General features: G+C 44.5%; 1 non-coding gene across 1 annotated transcript; it reads right to left on the reverse strand.

The window, feature by feature from the left end:
- Positions 1 to 3926: 3926 nt before the first annotated feature.
- On the reverse strand, positions 3927 to 3998 carry trnat-cgu (transfer RNA threonine (anticodon CGU)). Its single transcript has one exon. It is a non-coding gene; the product is annotated as a tRNA-Thr (tRNA).
- Positions 3999 to 14734: the final 10736 nt, after the last annotated feature.

The raw sequence follows: 14734 nt of genomic DNA on the forward strand, positions 1-14734 counted from the left end.
GTCAGAGAGAGCTCCAAGAGTGTCACAGATAAGATTAACTTGGAGACGCTAGTCCGACATTCTCTTTGTTTCCATCCCGTCACATTTCTCTGGTATGACTGAACGGTTGGCCTAGATTAGCCCCGTCCTTTTCGTTCTACCCTGAAGATTTCACTCTAACCTTGACTCAGTTTTGAATCTGGCGACTCGGCTTCAGGTGGCAGGGGCAGAGGGCGCTCGAGCGGCAGTTCGGACGGCGGCCCTGACCTCGTGATCCCGACAGGTGACCCCGAGATCCCAGACTCTGTGAGTTCGCAGTGGCTGAAGGCGATGGGGTGGGCGCTGCCAGCAGGGGCAGATAAACAGGAGGAGGACATTATTGGCTCGAGTTTGCTTCACTATTCAATGGGATCATAGCTCATGTTTAATGCAACTTGGCGGAGGTAGAGTGGTGCTGTCACTGAATTGGCAATTCAGAAACCCAGAATGATCTGGACGGTGAAGAACACAGTGTTTTTCCCGATTTTTTTCTTATGAAGTTGGTGAATGAAACGAACCGAAAATTCGCCCCGTGTGAAGAAACGACTGCAACAGATTGTGGCCCCGAGCGGATTGTCTTTTGAGAGTCACTGGTTCATGACAGAGTGTTCGGAAACGGCAGATTTTAAAAGGGGTATTTGGAAATATAAACAGACCTCTTGTATTCCAGAAAATTCCAGGAAAGGAATTGTGCCCCTCAGGTAAGTTGTGTGTTGTCAGGGAATTTAGATAGAGAAAACAAAACCTTAAAAGCAGAAACTGCTGAGAACAAACAGCATAATAAAGGTAAATTACTGCGGATGCTGGAGGTCTGAAACAAAAACAAAAAATGCAGCAAAAAACGCAGCAGGTTTGACAGCACCTGTGGAGAGAAAGAAAAAGTTAACGTTTCAGTCATAGAGTCATAGAGGTCTACAGCACAGAAAAGGGCCATTCGGCCCATCGAATCTGCGCCGTTCAAATAAGTACCGAGCTATTCTACTCCCATTTTCCAGCACGAGGCCCACAGCCTTGCATGCCGTGGCATCGCAAGTGCACATCCAAATACTTGTTAAATGTTATGAGGGTTTCTACCTCTCTCACCTTTTCAGGCAGCGAGTTCCAGCTCCAACCACTCTCTGAGTGAAAAAAAATCTTGCTCACATCCCCTCGAAACCTCTCCGCCTTTGATTAACTCTATGTCGTCTAAAAGTACGCTTTCCTGACTGGGAACCAAATCCGGTGAGAGCGCCGAATCCTAACCACTAGACCAGCAAGGAATGGTAGTCGATGCTCTAGGTGAGGCTTGAACTCACAACCTCGGCATTTCACAGCAAACTGTACTGTTATGTAAGCGCCACGTGCACGCCGGTTGCGCCACCAGAAACAGACTAATAGCTTTTTATAAAAGCTTATTTTTTCCATTCTTTTTATCATTCTTATTTTTAAATTCATTTTCATTCAAATTCATTGTTTTATTCCCACCATTTAGCCTTTTGTGGATCTTTTCTCCCCAACCGTCCCCTCCCACCGCCCACCTCCTGTCCCCAGTTCAAGTTTGGGCCCTCCCTCCACCCTCCAATTTCCTTCTGATACCCGTCACAAATGCTTCCAACTTCACACAGATACGCCTTGTCCCTCCCTCCAATTTCACTCTGGTACACCTCCTTCCACCTTCCATTTTCATACTGACACCTTTTGCCCCTTTCACCAGTTTCATTCAGGCGTGCCTTCCCCTTCCCTCCTTAACACACTGATATTTTGCTACTGTCACGATAGGTTTTGTCCCTTCAATACCACATCCATTTCTTGCCTCCTTGATGCGATTGAATTGACTGAATGCCACTGGGTGGTGAAGTAGAACTGGAATTTGTCACCTTAAGTATGACATCTAATGCTGTATTTTCAGACGATGTTGCCAAGGCGACGCATGTAGCTCAGGAATAAGAGGGGTGGGGGGTAGATAGATCCTCATGGGACTCTAGATTCAAGGTGCAGGAATTGGTGAAACATCGCAAGTGATTCTCTGGCTATAGTTAAAGAGGTTAAATGTAACCTGGCAAGTTCAGCTCCCCTACACAACGCTGCATCACCCACGCCCCCAACAGCGTACTCCCCCTATCTGATCGATGGTTGTAAGCCATGGTAGGAGGATGGTGTGGCTGACCATGACACAGACTGCAAATAGGTTGGAAAGGACTTGAAGATGGATTAATTGTCTCACTGTCATATGGAATGTTATTTGTGAGCTTGACAGGGACCGGAACCTGATTGATGGGTTTCAAACATGGAGTTCTAGTAAAGATGGGCCAGCAATTTGGAGATGAACACATGTTCAAGAGGTTTGGAGTGAAAAAAGGAGGTTGGAGGTGCATAAGCAAGTTGCAAGGATATTGAGATAGATTTCGGTGATTTTGAGGAACGAGCTTACACAAACTTCAAAAGAGAAGGGATCATTACCGACATGAAGACAGCCATCAAGTGGACCATCAGAGGATCTTCTGTGGTCAACAATTTTCTGGGGATCGTGTCAAGGGAGCAGGAGATGAGTCTCATGGACTGGATGAGCTTGGAGCGAGTATGGGGTGAGAGAGGACTTGTAAATACCCCAAACTCTGTAAGGACACAGGCCTGAAGAAATGCCAGCAATATATTGCATGAACATAGATGTACGCAACTCCCAACACTGCTGTGCATGAAAATAGACGTGGGATCTACATCAGGGCACTGTAAATACAAGGTCCTATAAACACCAGCACTGTACTGCAATACAGGTCCTGGAATTGATAGGTTAGATACAGAGAAACCGTCATTTGAAATTTAAACCAGGCTGCTTGACCCTGATTGGCCAAGGCTTTGCCCTGATGAATGAATAGGCGAATGGAATGCTTTCTCTTATTTTGTTTAGCTGAAAGAGGAACAATGTGTGCATACGTCCTTTCTGTCTGCAAAGGACAGGGCCTGTGAATTAATATATGTAGCTTCTAGTATACGCGCATGCATTAAATTCAAACAATGCTTGGCAGTTAATTGTCAGTCACCATCATTAGTGCATTCTCCATGGCAACGCTTCTAGAATTAGACTCCACTTGCCAACCAATGAGCACTGTTTCTGCACACAGTGTTAATTGTTGTTTCCACTTTATTGATGTTCTTGCCAAGTGTCCCGATGAGTTAAAAATGAAAAGCTTCGACGTGTCTCTTTTTTCAGCAATATTAATGGACAAATTAAACATGCTTTACTTCTGGCAAGCGGAGATGGTCTGTTGTAGCAGGAACTAGAATGGCGGGACAACACAGCCTGGTGCCAATATTCAAGGACAAGGACACCTATAGAGGGAATATATATATATATATTATAACTTTGGATCAGCAGCAATTAAGATGTTAGATACAGCTGAGACACTATTAAATGGCTCAATGTGATCATAATTTATTTTGCCTTCATTGATACCACCGGTGAAATCGCCACAAAGTAAATGTCGCTTCACACGGTGTGATGCGTAAGTAGTACCTCCCAGCTGTTCCAATAGTGTCTTTGACTCAAATAACGTACATACTTCTGAACATGTAATATCCGGTAAAGCTTACCGTACGGTCTTCGAACAGCACTTTATCTATCTAATCGGCAGTTTGCAGTTGTTACTTTTGACATCAGGGAGGGAGCAGACCATCCTGCAATCAAGTCTGGAACTGTAGAAACCTCTGAAACAAAGAAAGAGTAAAACATGCAAAATGGGTAGATGAGAACCAGGAACTAAATGTGATGTATTTCAGTTTATTTATTTCTTCCCATTTAAAAGGAAGGGCAATTGAGCAGTTGTAACGGAGGCACTGCCAAACATTGTGGATACAAAATTGCACCTTTAACAAGCGTGTGCAGTAGAGGAAACGCCGAGAGCAGAAATCGCAGCCCAGAATCTGTTTACAGGCACGGACGGGGATTGAACCCGCGATCTTTGGTTTACGAGACCAACGCCTTCCCACTTGGCCACCGCGCCACATGCTTCGCACCGTTATGATTCCTCGACATTACAGTGATCCATAAACCGATAACAGAGAGGCGGCCAGTTCGAAATAGGTGAAGAGGAGAGAAAGAAACCTGAATGATTTACTGAAGAAATGGATGGTGTTTAGAAGCAAAACGCGATGGTCAGGAGAGAATAATAAATTACGGCTTTGCGACGATTTTGAATGTCATAGTTATTAGCAAAATACTGCGGATGCTGGAAATCTGAGACGAAATTAATGTCGGAGTGCAAGATTCAGACAAGCTCGCCTTCCAACGATAACAAGCAATTCTGAAGGCAAATGTTGTGTCAGCCTTTATTGCAAACAACTCGGAATTTATGAAGAAGTTGTTGCAATTTCATTGGGCTTTGATAAGAACACAAATGAACTTCACCGCAAGTGTAATCTTCCCTTGAGAAGGAAATACTTGCATCAGTGGTGGTGTAATGAAAGCTCCCTGGATTCACTCCCGGGATGACATGGCTGAACTACAAGGGGAGATTGAGTAAAAACAGCCTCTTCACTGGAGGTTAGAAGGTGAAAGATGAGGGTGGGAGAAAATTTATTCATTCTGAGATTTCTGAGCCCTTGAAATCCTCTATCGCAGGGACCTCGGACGCACCGGATTTGTGTATGTTTAAAGCCGAAGTGGAGAGAAGTTTAGACACTGAGGGGAAATGTAAACAGTCCTGAGCTCCATTACTCGTCCCAAACACGGAGCTCAAGGTGATGGAAATCATAAATTAAACAGCGGGCTGATAATTAGATAAAATTCATTGTGGGAAAGTACGAAATGACGCATTTAGCCAGGACTAAAATTGAAAGGCAGTACACAGTGAACGGAAAGTTTTTCAGAAGTGTAGACGAGACGAGAGGTCCTGTTCGCCATGTATACAAATTTCAGTACATGGTCAGAAAACTATTTCAGCTTTTAAAATTAAAAATCGAGAAACAAGGCCGAAATACTCCTTCCAAGAGAAACAGTGATTTATTTTAACCGCTTTTAATTTAACATACAGCACATGCTGTTCAAGGTGCAGACCGATGATTGTTTTGCTTCCGGTTGCTTCTCATTTTCGTTTTCCACGTCCCTTCCATGCTTATCACGCTGTCTATAGCCTGATACAATGCCTGGTGAAGGAAGCTCGAGGAACAGCGCCTTGTCTTTTGATTCGGCACTCTACAGTCTTCTGCACTCAACATTCAGTTTAAAAAATATAGTATACAGCCGATGTCTCCATTTTGTTCTGTGTGACTTTTTTACTTCTCGCTTTTCTTATTTTCTGTGTCGGTATTGCCTGGCTCTTCCCTTTATCCCTTCATGTTGCACTCAGGTGTTTTGATCTAACAACTCACGCCTCATTTTGACGCAACTTTAATTCCTTACGATATGCATTACCACTGTTTTTGGCTGCTGCCTCATTAAGTCTTCTGTTATTTAATCTGCCCTGGTTCCACCCAATCATAGTCCTCCTCCTTTGTCCTTCCTGTCCCCTCTCCCTTTCCACTGGCTTCAAAACTCTTAGGTTCCTGTCTTTCTTCAGTTCTGTAATAGGGTGATGGACATGAAACTTTAACCCGGTGACTCTCCATAGATGCCGCTTTACTTGCGGAGTTTTTTCCAGTACGTTTTGTTCTTATTAGGCAAGAAATAGTGCCTCCCGATCCGTCCTATAGAACCCAACATCGAGTTATTGATTCATAGAGGTCTACATCACAGAAAAAGGCCCTTCATCACATTGTGTCTGCACCGGTCAACAAGTATCTAACAATTCTAATACCATTTTCCAGCACCAGGCCCATAGCCGTGTATGCCATAGCATCGCAAGTGCACATCCAAATACTTCTTAAATGTTATGAGGTTATCTGCCTCCACCACCCTTTCAGGCATTGAGTGCCAGATTCCCATCACCCTCTGGGTGAAAAGAAATTCTTCATCAAACCTCCTCTAAACCTCCTGCCGCTTACCTGAAATCTGGCTATTCATCCCTCCACCAAGGGGAAAATTCCTTCCTGTTTACCATTTCTACGACCCTCATAATTTTAAACACCCCAATCATGTCCGCCCTAAATCTCCTCTGCTCCAAGGAAAATAATCCCAGTTTATCCATCTCCCCTCAAAACAAAGACTCTCCATCCCAGGCAACACCCTGGTAAATCTCCTCTGCACTCTCTCTGCTGCAGTTACATCCTTTCTATAATGCCAGATTCCAGACCTGCACGCAATACTTCACCTGAGGCCTAACCAGCGTTTTATGCAGTCCCAGCATAACCTCCCTGTTCTTATATTCTATGCCTCGGCTAATAAAGACAGGTATCCCATGAGCCTTCTTAACCACCTTATCTATCTGTCCCGCTACCTTCTGGGACCGGTGGACATGCACACCCCTCGACTATTACCCTCTTCCTCCTGCCAATCAGCCAATTCTGGATCCAATTTCCCAAATTGCCTTGAATCCCATGGGCTCTTCCCTTATTTACCGGCCTCCCATGCAGTACCTCATCAAAAGCCTTGCTGAAGGCCAAGTTGACGGCGTCAAATGCATTGCCCTTAAGTACAGACCTGGCCACTTCCTCGAAAAAAATCAATCAATTTGGTCAGACATGACCACCCCTTAACAAAACCATGCTGACTGTCCTTGGTTAATCCCTGCCGCTGGAAGTGTAGATTAATTCTGTCCCTCGGAATTGTTTCCAGTAGTTTCCCCGCCATTAAATTTAGACTGACTGGCCTGTAATTCCCTGGGTTGTCCCTTCCTCCCTTCTTGAATAACGGTATTGGCTGTCCTCCAGTCCTCTGGCACCTCTCCTGTAGCCAGGGAGGTAGTGCAAATTATTGCCAACGCCTCTGCTATCTCCTCCCTTGCCTCACTCAACAGCCTGGGATGTATTTCTTCCGAGCCTGAAGATTAATCTAGTTTTTAGCTACCAGGCCACTTAGAACCTCCTCCCTTTCTATGCTAATTTCTTTAATTATATCATAGTCCTTCTGCCTGATTTCTATGCCACGTCGCCTCTCTCATTTGTGAACACGGACACAAAGTATTCATTTAGACCCCGACCGACATCTTCCGGCTCCACACACAAATTGGCACTAATGCCCTTAATGGGCCCTACTCTTTACCGAGTTATCCTCTTACTTTTATTGTACTTGTAAAATAACTTTGGATTTTCCTTTAATTTACCTGCCAATATTTTTTCATGCCCCCCTTTTTGCTCTCCTAAATTCATTTTTAATTTCCCCCATACACATTCTATACACCTATAGGGCTTCCTCTGTTTTGAGACCTCGATACCTGCCATAAGCCTCTCTTTTTCTATTTATACAATCCTGTATATCCCTCGACATCGAGGTTTCCCTGGATTTGTTGGCCCCAGTCTGGAATATGCTGGCTCTGTACTCTCCCTATTTCCTTTTGCAAAGAGTCGCACTTCACTGGGGCAGATTTACCTGAAAGTAGCTGCCCCCAGTCCACTCTGGCCAAATCATATCTGATCTTATTAAAATCGGCCTTTCTCCAATTTAGAACATCTGATTTCTGACCAATTCTTGTCCTTTTCCATAACAACCTTGAAACTAAAGGAGTTATGAACACGATCTGCAAAATGCTCCCGCACTGATACCGCTGCCACTTGTCCAGCTTCATTCCCTAAAATTAAACTCAGAGCCGCCCCTCCTCTTGAAGGACATTCTACATACTCGCTTAAAATGCTCTCCTGGATACATTCCAAGAATTCCTCTCCCTCTAAAACTATCACACCATGACTAACCCAATCAATGCTGGGGAAGATTAAATCCCCCAATTATAATTATAATAATTATTATCTTATTATTTATACAGTTCTCTGAACTTTGCCTAAATGTCTGCTCCTCAATTTCCCTCGGAATGTTTGGGGGCCTATAGCACACTCGCAGCAATGTGATTGCCCCTTTTTTGTTTTTAAGCTCTACCCATATCGCTTCATTTGAGGAGCCATCTAAAATTTCATCTTTCTTTACTTCTGCAATTAATTCCTTGATCGATATTGCGATAACAAGCCCTGGCTCCCAACCGTCTTTTATCTCCTTCCCTGTCTCACCTGAAGTCCCTATATCCTGGAATATTGATCTGCCAATCCTGCCCCTCGCTCATCCATGTCTCTGTGACAGCAATGACATCATACTTCCTGTTCTCTGAAATTTATCTCCATGTCTACTCCATTTATTACTTTGTGCCCTCAACTCATCCACCTTATTCGTCAGGCTCCTTGCATTAAAATAAGTACCATCCAAACTTAACAAAATCCCTTGTGCCTTTACTGGCCTATTATTTCTATGTCTTTCAGACTCACTCTCTCTTCTAATTTTGGCTGTGCACACCCCCCAGCTTAACCTCTTCCCAGGATCCCACCCCCTGCCAACTTAGTTTAAACATTCCCCAACAACACTAGCAAACATCCGCGCAAGGATGTTGGCCCCATTCCGGATCAGGTGCAGCCCGTCTGCCTTGTATACGTTCCACCGCTCCCAGCAACGGCCCCAATGTCCCAGATACCTGAAGTCCTCCCTTCTGCACCATCTCTACAGCCACGCATTCATCTGGACCAACTTCTTATGTCCATAGTCACTAACGTGTGGCACCACAAGTAATCCAGGGATGACTACCTTTGAGGTTTTGTTTTTTAATCTGCTTCCTAGCTCCCTAAATTATGCTTGCAGGACCTCATCCCTCTTTCTACCTATGTCGTTGGTACCAATATGGACCACAATCTCTTACTGCTTGCTCTCCCCATTTAGAATGCCCTGCAGCCATTCATTGACATCCTTGACTCTGGCACCAGGGAGGCAACATAACATCTTGGAGTCATGTCTATGGCCACAGAAATGCCTGTCTCCTGTCACTATTGTTCTACCCCCTTTTTCCTCCCCACTGTGCAGCTGAGCCACTCACAGTGCCATGAGCGTCGTTGCACTCCCCAGATGAAATGTCACTCTCACCGTTTTCCAACACAGAAAAACGGTTCTTGTGCGAGATGCACTCTGGGGATTTCCTGACTACCTGTCTGACACCTTTCTTCTGACTGATGTTCACCCATTCCCTCTCTGTCTGCACTTCCATAAAATGTGGGGTGACGACATCTAAAAGCGTGCTACAAATGAAACTCTCAGTCTTGTGGATGCACCTCAGTGCCTCTAGCTGCCGCTCAAGCTCCGAAATTTGGAGCTCGTGTAGCTGGCGGCACTTCCTGCACATATAGTCCGTCAGAGCGTAAGGGGCGCCTAGGGGTTCCTGCATGTTACAGGCGGTACATAGCATGGAACTGAGCAGCCCTTCCATGCCTCCAGTTAAAAACAAAACCTGTTTTAAGCTAAATACAGTAAAAAAAAAGTTGAAGTATTTCTGTACTTTAAATAAAAGCTAGAACTTTTCCTTAGCTTAATCTATTTCAAACTGGAGGGAAAGTGGAGAAAAACTCACAACCACTACTCACCAATCAACTCTCAGCTTTGTGCTTACGTCACTCTTTGTAGCTTCCCCGCACTGGCGTAAGTTTTGAACTTTCCGACGCTCTCCCGCGCTGCCTTGTAATGTCACTCACGTTATTTTCAACAAGAACTGACTGCAGGACACTCTTCCCCATCTGCTTCACTGGGATGCTGGCTGCAGGACTCTCTTCCCAGATTGCTTCACCGCGACGCTGGCTGTAGGACACTCTTCCCAGACAGTCGTATCTATAGGTGGTCTCGCAAATGTATGTTGCGGAATGGATATAGGAAATATTGGAGTCATAGAAATTTGTTCTCTTCGCGTTTTTAACGACAATAACTAGCTTTTCTACCGCTCCTTTTACGTCGCTATTGTGGGATCCTGGGGTTAGATTGCGCGAGGGCCAAAATATATAAACATTTATGATTGAAATGCTGATGCTTGCAAACTGATTGTGGGTATATAAGTGTGTTAGTTCTGATTAAATGTTTATTTCTCTATGTTGTTTCTCAATGTCTTTGGGTGTTCCTCTGTCGTGTATAAATATATTTAGGAGTAAATGGAAAGTAAGAAGAGAAATAAATAGGCATACAAAGTTTCAAATAAAGACGAAGGATTCAGCCGAATAAACGAACAAAGAATGCAAAACCGACTGAATAGATCTATCACCAGCAGAGTTACAAAATGTATTTGCATGCAGCACAGAAAGTCAAAACCCTACCCCAATGTACATTGTTAGTTCAATTTGGACAGCAATCGCTACTGTTACTTCTGCATCGAGTGGTTAGCATTCAATCCTTTCACCACCGCGGCCCATGGCGTTTTCTGGTTCAGGGAACCAAAAAAAACATCATCTGCCAGGACTGATAATTGCTTTCACACCATTAAAAATCACCAATAATTTATTGCACACCTTTTGTTTGTCAAGTGACCAAGGATCTTTTTATTGCCAGGTGAAAATGGTAGAAACAACATCAATATCCATTCTTAGTTTCAGTTCAGAGCAAGTGTCCAGGAAGGGGATCCATTAACATTCCCCTTGGTTGTTACATCTTGTACTCTTTTGTTATTTAATCTTTTGATATTTAATCTCCCCTGCCCTTCAACCTACCACAAGCCATACGTTTTGTTCTTCCCGCACCCTCTACCGTTCAACTGGGTTAAAAACCTTACACTTCTATCTTTCTTCGATTCTGATGCAAGGTCAGCAACCAGATACGTTGGTTCTGTTTGACTCCACAGATAATGCATAGGATTCTGGCTCCTTCAGTTTCGTTTGTCCTTATTTCAGAATCCCAGCATTTTGCATTTCTACTTCGGAATTTCGGAGGAGTCTACTTTATATCTATTCAAGCACATTGCACTGTGATGAATCAAATTCAAATAATTCACATTACCGGCGAACCTTTATCTCTATCCAGAGATTTCCCTCTAACCTAGAACCAATTTAAAACCGGGCGATGGCGTTTCAACACCCGGTCGGCAGATACGGAGGGCGGCCGGCCTGGCAACTCGTCCGACTCCAGATCCCGTCGAGGGCGGCGGTAAACCAGAGACCTCGGGCTCTGTGGGGTCACAGTGGCTGACGCAGTGACGTCAGCAGGGACACTGGGAAAATAGAAGGGCATTCACATTCTTGTGTTTGTTCCGCCGTTGAATGGGATCATGGCTGATCTTAGATCCAACACCATCTACATGCCTTTGCTCCATATCCCGCAGCCCCCTTTTTCTGGAAAACCTATAAAAGTTCAAGGGAAGAGAGGAGAGGACAGGCGGGTGGAACTGAACGGCCAGCTATGCGGGGCATCCTGCAGCTCCCGAATGATCTCAACGTTCTCAGTGTTTGAGGATCCAGCTGATCGCGGTTGTTCTTCCTCTGCGGTCTCTAAGTCAGACAGGCTGTGGGCTGGATCCCCAAACTGCGCATAATAGTAGATCACAGATTGAGGTAAGTGGGACCATTGTACCTGCAGCAACTTTCGGATAGAATGACCTAGTTGGCCCAATCATGTATCCGTAGTGTAATGAAACCTGCAGAATCCGCGAGCTCCATCAACTGGGAACACAAGGGCAAAAGGTGCATGGAAACATCATCACCTGCATGCTCTCCTCCTAACCAAGAACCATCCTGACTTAGACGAAAATCATGAACCTCGCTTACGACCATAATTGACCCAACATGTCACTCCTCTATCTCCAACTCTGCAATCCCATTCTTCACCAATAATTCCATCCGTCCTAGCGCTCCCTCTTCACAATCTTTCCAGGATATGTCCTACTCAGCCATGCATTTTTTCATTCAACTTGTGACCACCAAGGTGTCATATTTCCCATGTTTGTTCCATTTACACATGGACGCTCTCAACCTAATAAATGCGAAATTCTATTCACTCGTCGTCTCGTCGAGGAAGTGGGCGGTTTAAATTAACTCGACAAACTGGGTGAGTCTCTTCAATGACAAAGGATTGGACGGAAAGAGCCTTTAACTATAGTTAAATTTAAAATTCATTCCAGACTAGCGGCCTCCAACTTAATATTTTCTCTGAATCTCTTTGATACGCCTCCACTTCCTTACGCAGGGGTTCTGAAAGAAGGAAATTTGAATATAATGACGCTTTGAGAAGTCCTGTGCTCGTCGACAATGACAATAAACCGTACAAAGTACTGCGGGTTCAGTCACCGTTCCGCACAACAAGCTATCACAGACAGCCGGGAAAGCTGCTTTTGTGATGGTGGCTTAGGCTAACAGGACAGCAGGGGAAACGCCCCTCCTCTGCTTGAAAATAGTGCCGGGAATGTTTTGCACCCAGCCGAGCACGAAGTTTAACGTCTCATCTGAATGACCGCGCCTCCAACCGTACAGCACTCAGTCATCCCTGCCGTGTGGCAGGAAAGGGAGGCCTGAAATCTTGTTCGCTACCATGAGCTACCAGATGAACAACATCTGCTGCACCTTGCTAGGACATTTCACTATTCCACTACCAGTTTTCCGAAAGCAATTTAACTGCTTCACCTCAAATTCGATTGAGCCCAGGGCAAAATTGAGGTTTCAACGAATCGAGGAGTTATAAATGTTGAAGGGGGTCGACAGGTGCGATAAATTCAATTTCTTCTGGTGGGTGAATTAACATCTGCTGCCTGTTCTGCTGAGCGCCTCCAGCAGCTTGCTTTTAATATTGCGCTTTCACGCCAACAGCTCCCTGACAACACGCAACTTAACTCAAGGGAACGTTTCCTTCCTTGAGCTCTTCTCACACACAAGGCCTCTCCACAATTCTACACTCGCATTTTGATGTCCGCCCTTCCCGCTTTCTTCGCCCTGAGATTCCACTCAAGTGCAACCAGCTCGAAAATAATCATTTTGCATAAATAGCGACCTTTTCAAGTTTGTTCCATTTACCCCAATAGATAATATTATCGCATAAGTTGAATTCAGATTATTTTTACCATTTCACCGCCCTCACCAGCTTGTCAGCCCATCGCTCACACAGCTCAACTGCTGGGCACACAAACCTCCGTTTTTTTTTCTTTGCATTACGTAAGTAACGAAGTAAAAAAGTTACAATGTAATTGTCGGAGGGAAGTAAAGGAGGTTAATGACCCTGAGAGGGAGAAGAATAGCCGAGAAGAGGTGGGGTTGAAAACTGAACGATCAAACGCAGGAAAGCGGGAGGGCTGGTCTGCAGTAATAAACAGGTTTTAATTACCAAGAAGCATGCCTTCATGGGACTTAGTTTGACTTTCAATTTTCAGCAGCTGTAACAGGAATGAAAATACAGGAAAGGAACCTTGCCATGACTCGGATTCGAACCGCGGTTGCTGCGACCACAACGCCGAGTACTAAACACTATACGATCAGGGTGGCACATACCAACAGTCGCGGTTATGCCTTCCTGAAGTGAGGCTTACCCTCTCTAAAATATGGCCACCAACTTCTGTCCGTGATATAAATCCTATGGATGCATATCAATAAGTGCGACAGCCTGACAATCACTCGGAAACTAATTTTTAACATGAAAGCAGATTGTTCATAACCATTTTCTTGGAAATCTAAAAATATAATCAGTGCTAACTGAGGAAATGTTTTTTTTTCTTGGTAACTAGTTCTCCTTTTTGCAAAACAGTTGGGATGCCTGCGTGTTATGCTAGCAGGCTGCGACGGTGAAGATCACAGTATTTCTTCCGATTTTTTCTTCTGAAATATGTGAATGAAACGAATGGAAAGTTCGCATCGAATTAAGAACCGATTGCAACAGATTGGCCGCGAGCGAAAAGTCTTTTGAAAGCCCATGGCTCATGCCAGAGTGTTCGGAAATGGTAGATTGTGAAACGGATGTGTGAAATAATAGTTCAGGGATTGAACTGTGTCTCTGAGGTAAGTTGCGTGTTGTCAGGAAAGCTGTGATATAGAAAGAAAAACATTAAAAGCAGAAACTGCTGAGAACAAACAGCAGATCAGCCACCAGTGATTCATATACCAGAAGGAATTAATTGTACCGCCCCATTCGACTCGCTTTCACAATTCGAACGCTTCGAACAGTTCATCTCTCAGCCTTCACCTAGAAACAGAACTGAATGAATTTCAGTTGTATTAGTGCAATGTATGAGGTAAAGCGGTTGAGAAATTGTTGTACACAAAATCAAGTAACAGCAGCATTGGCTCACGTGGTGTTCTGTGTGGGGCACAAGGGTCCAGGACTCACTCTGGAGTTTGAGCGCAAAAACCCAAGCTGCGACTCGGGGCAGAATGAACGAGAGCTGTGCTGCTGGAGGTGCCATCTTTGGGAGTCCCTGGATTCGCATGAAAATGTCGGGTGCAATCGAATGGCTGCACTTCCACAATGCGATCCGACTTTCCCAGCAATTGCCGCCAGGCGGCCAATCAGATTTAATTATAACCATGGTGTTCAAGGCAGTTTTAGTGAGATTTTGGCATGTACTCCCAGCAAGAGTGAAGGTAGCAGAGCAAACCAAACGGCAGAACTGTTGAAATTCAGTGTTGGAGGAGGAAATGCCTCAGCAAAGTTATAATGTAATTGAAGGAGGGAAGTAAAGGAAGTTAGTGACTCTGGAAGGGAGAAGAATATCCGAGAAGATGTCGGGTTGAGTATTGGACGATCAAGCGCAGGCAAAAGAAGGGGTTTGGTTCTGAAGTAATAAGTAGGTTTTCATTACCAAAAAGCATGTTTTCATGGAACTCAGATAGACTTTCAGCTTTTAGCAGCTGTCACAGGGGTGAAAATGTTAGAAGTGAGTTT

Source organism: Cetorhinus maximus, chromosome 21 (genome assembly GCF_964194155.1).
Source record: "Cetorhinus maximus chromosome 21, sCetMax3.hap1.1, whole genome shotgun sequence".
NCBI classification, from domain to species: Eukaryota; Metazoa; Chordata; class Chondrichthyes; order Lamniformes; family Cetorhinidae; genus Cetorhinus; species Cetorhinus maximus.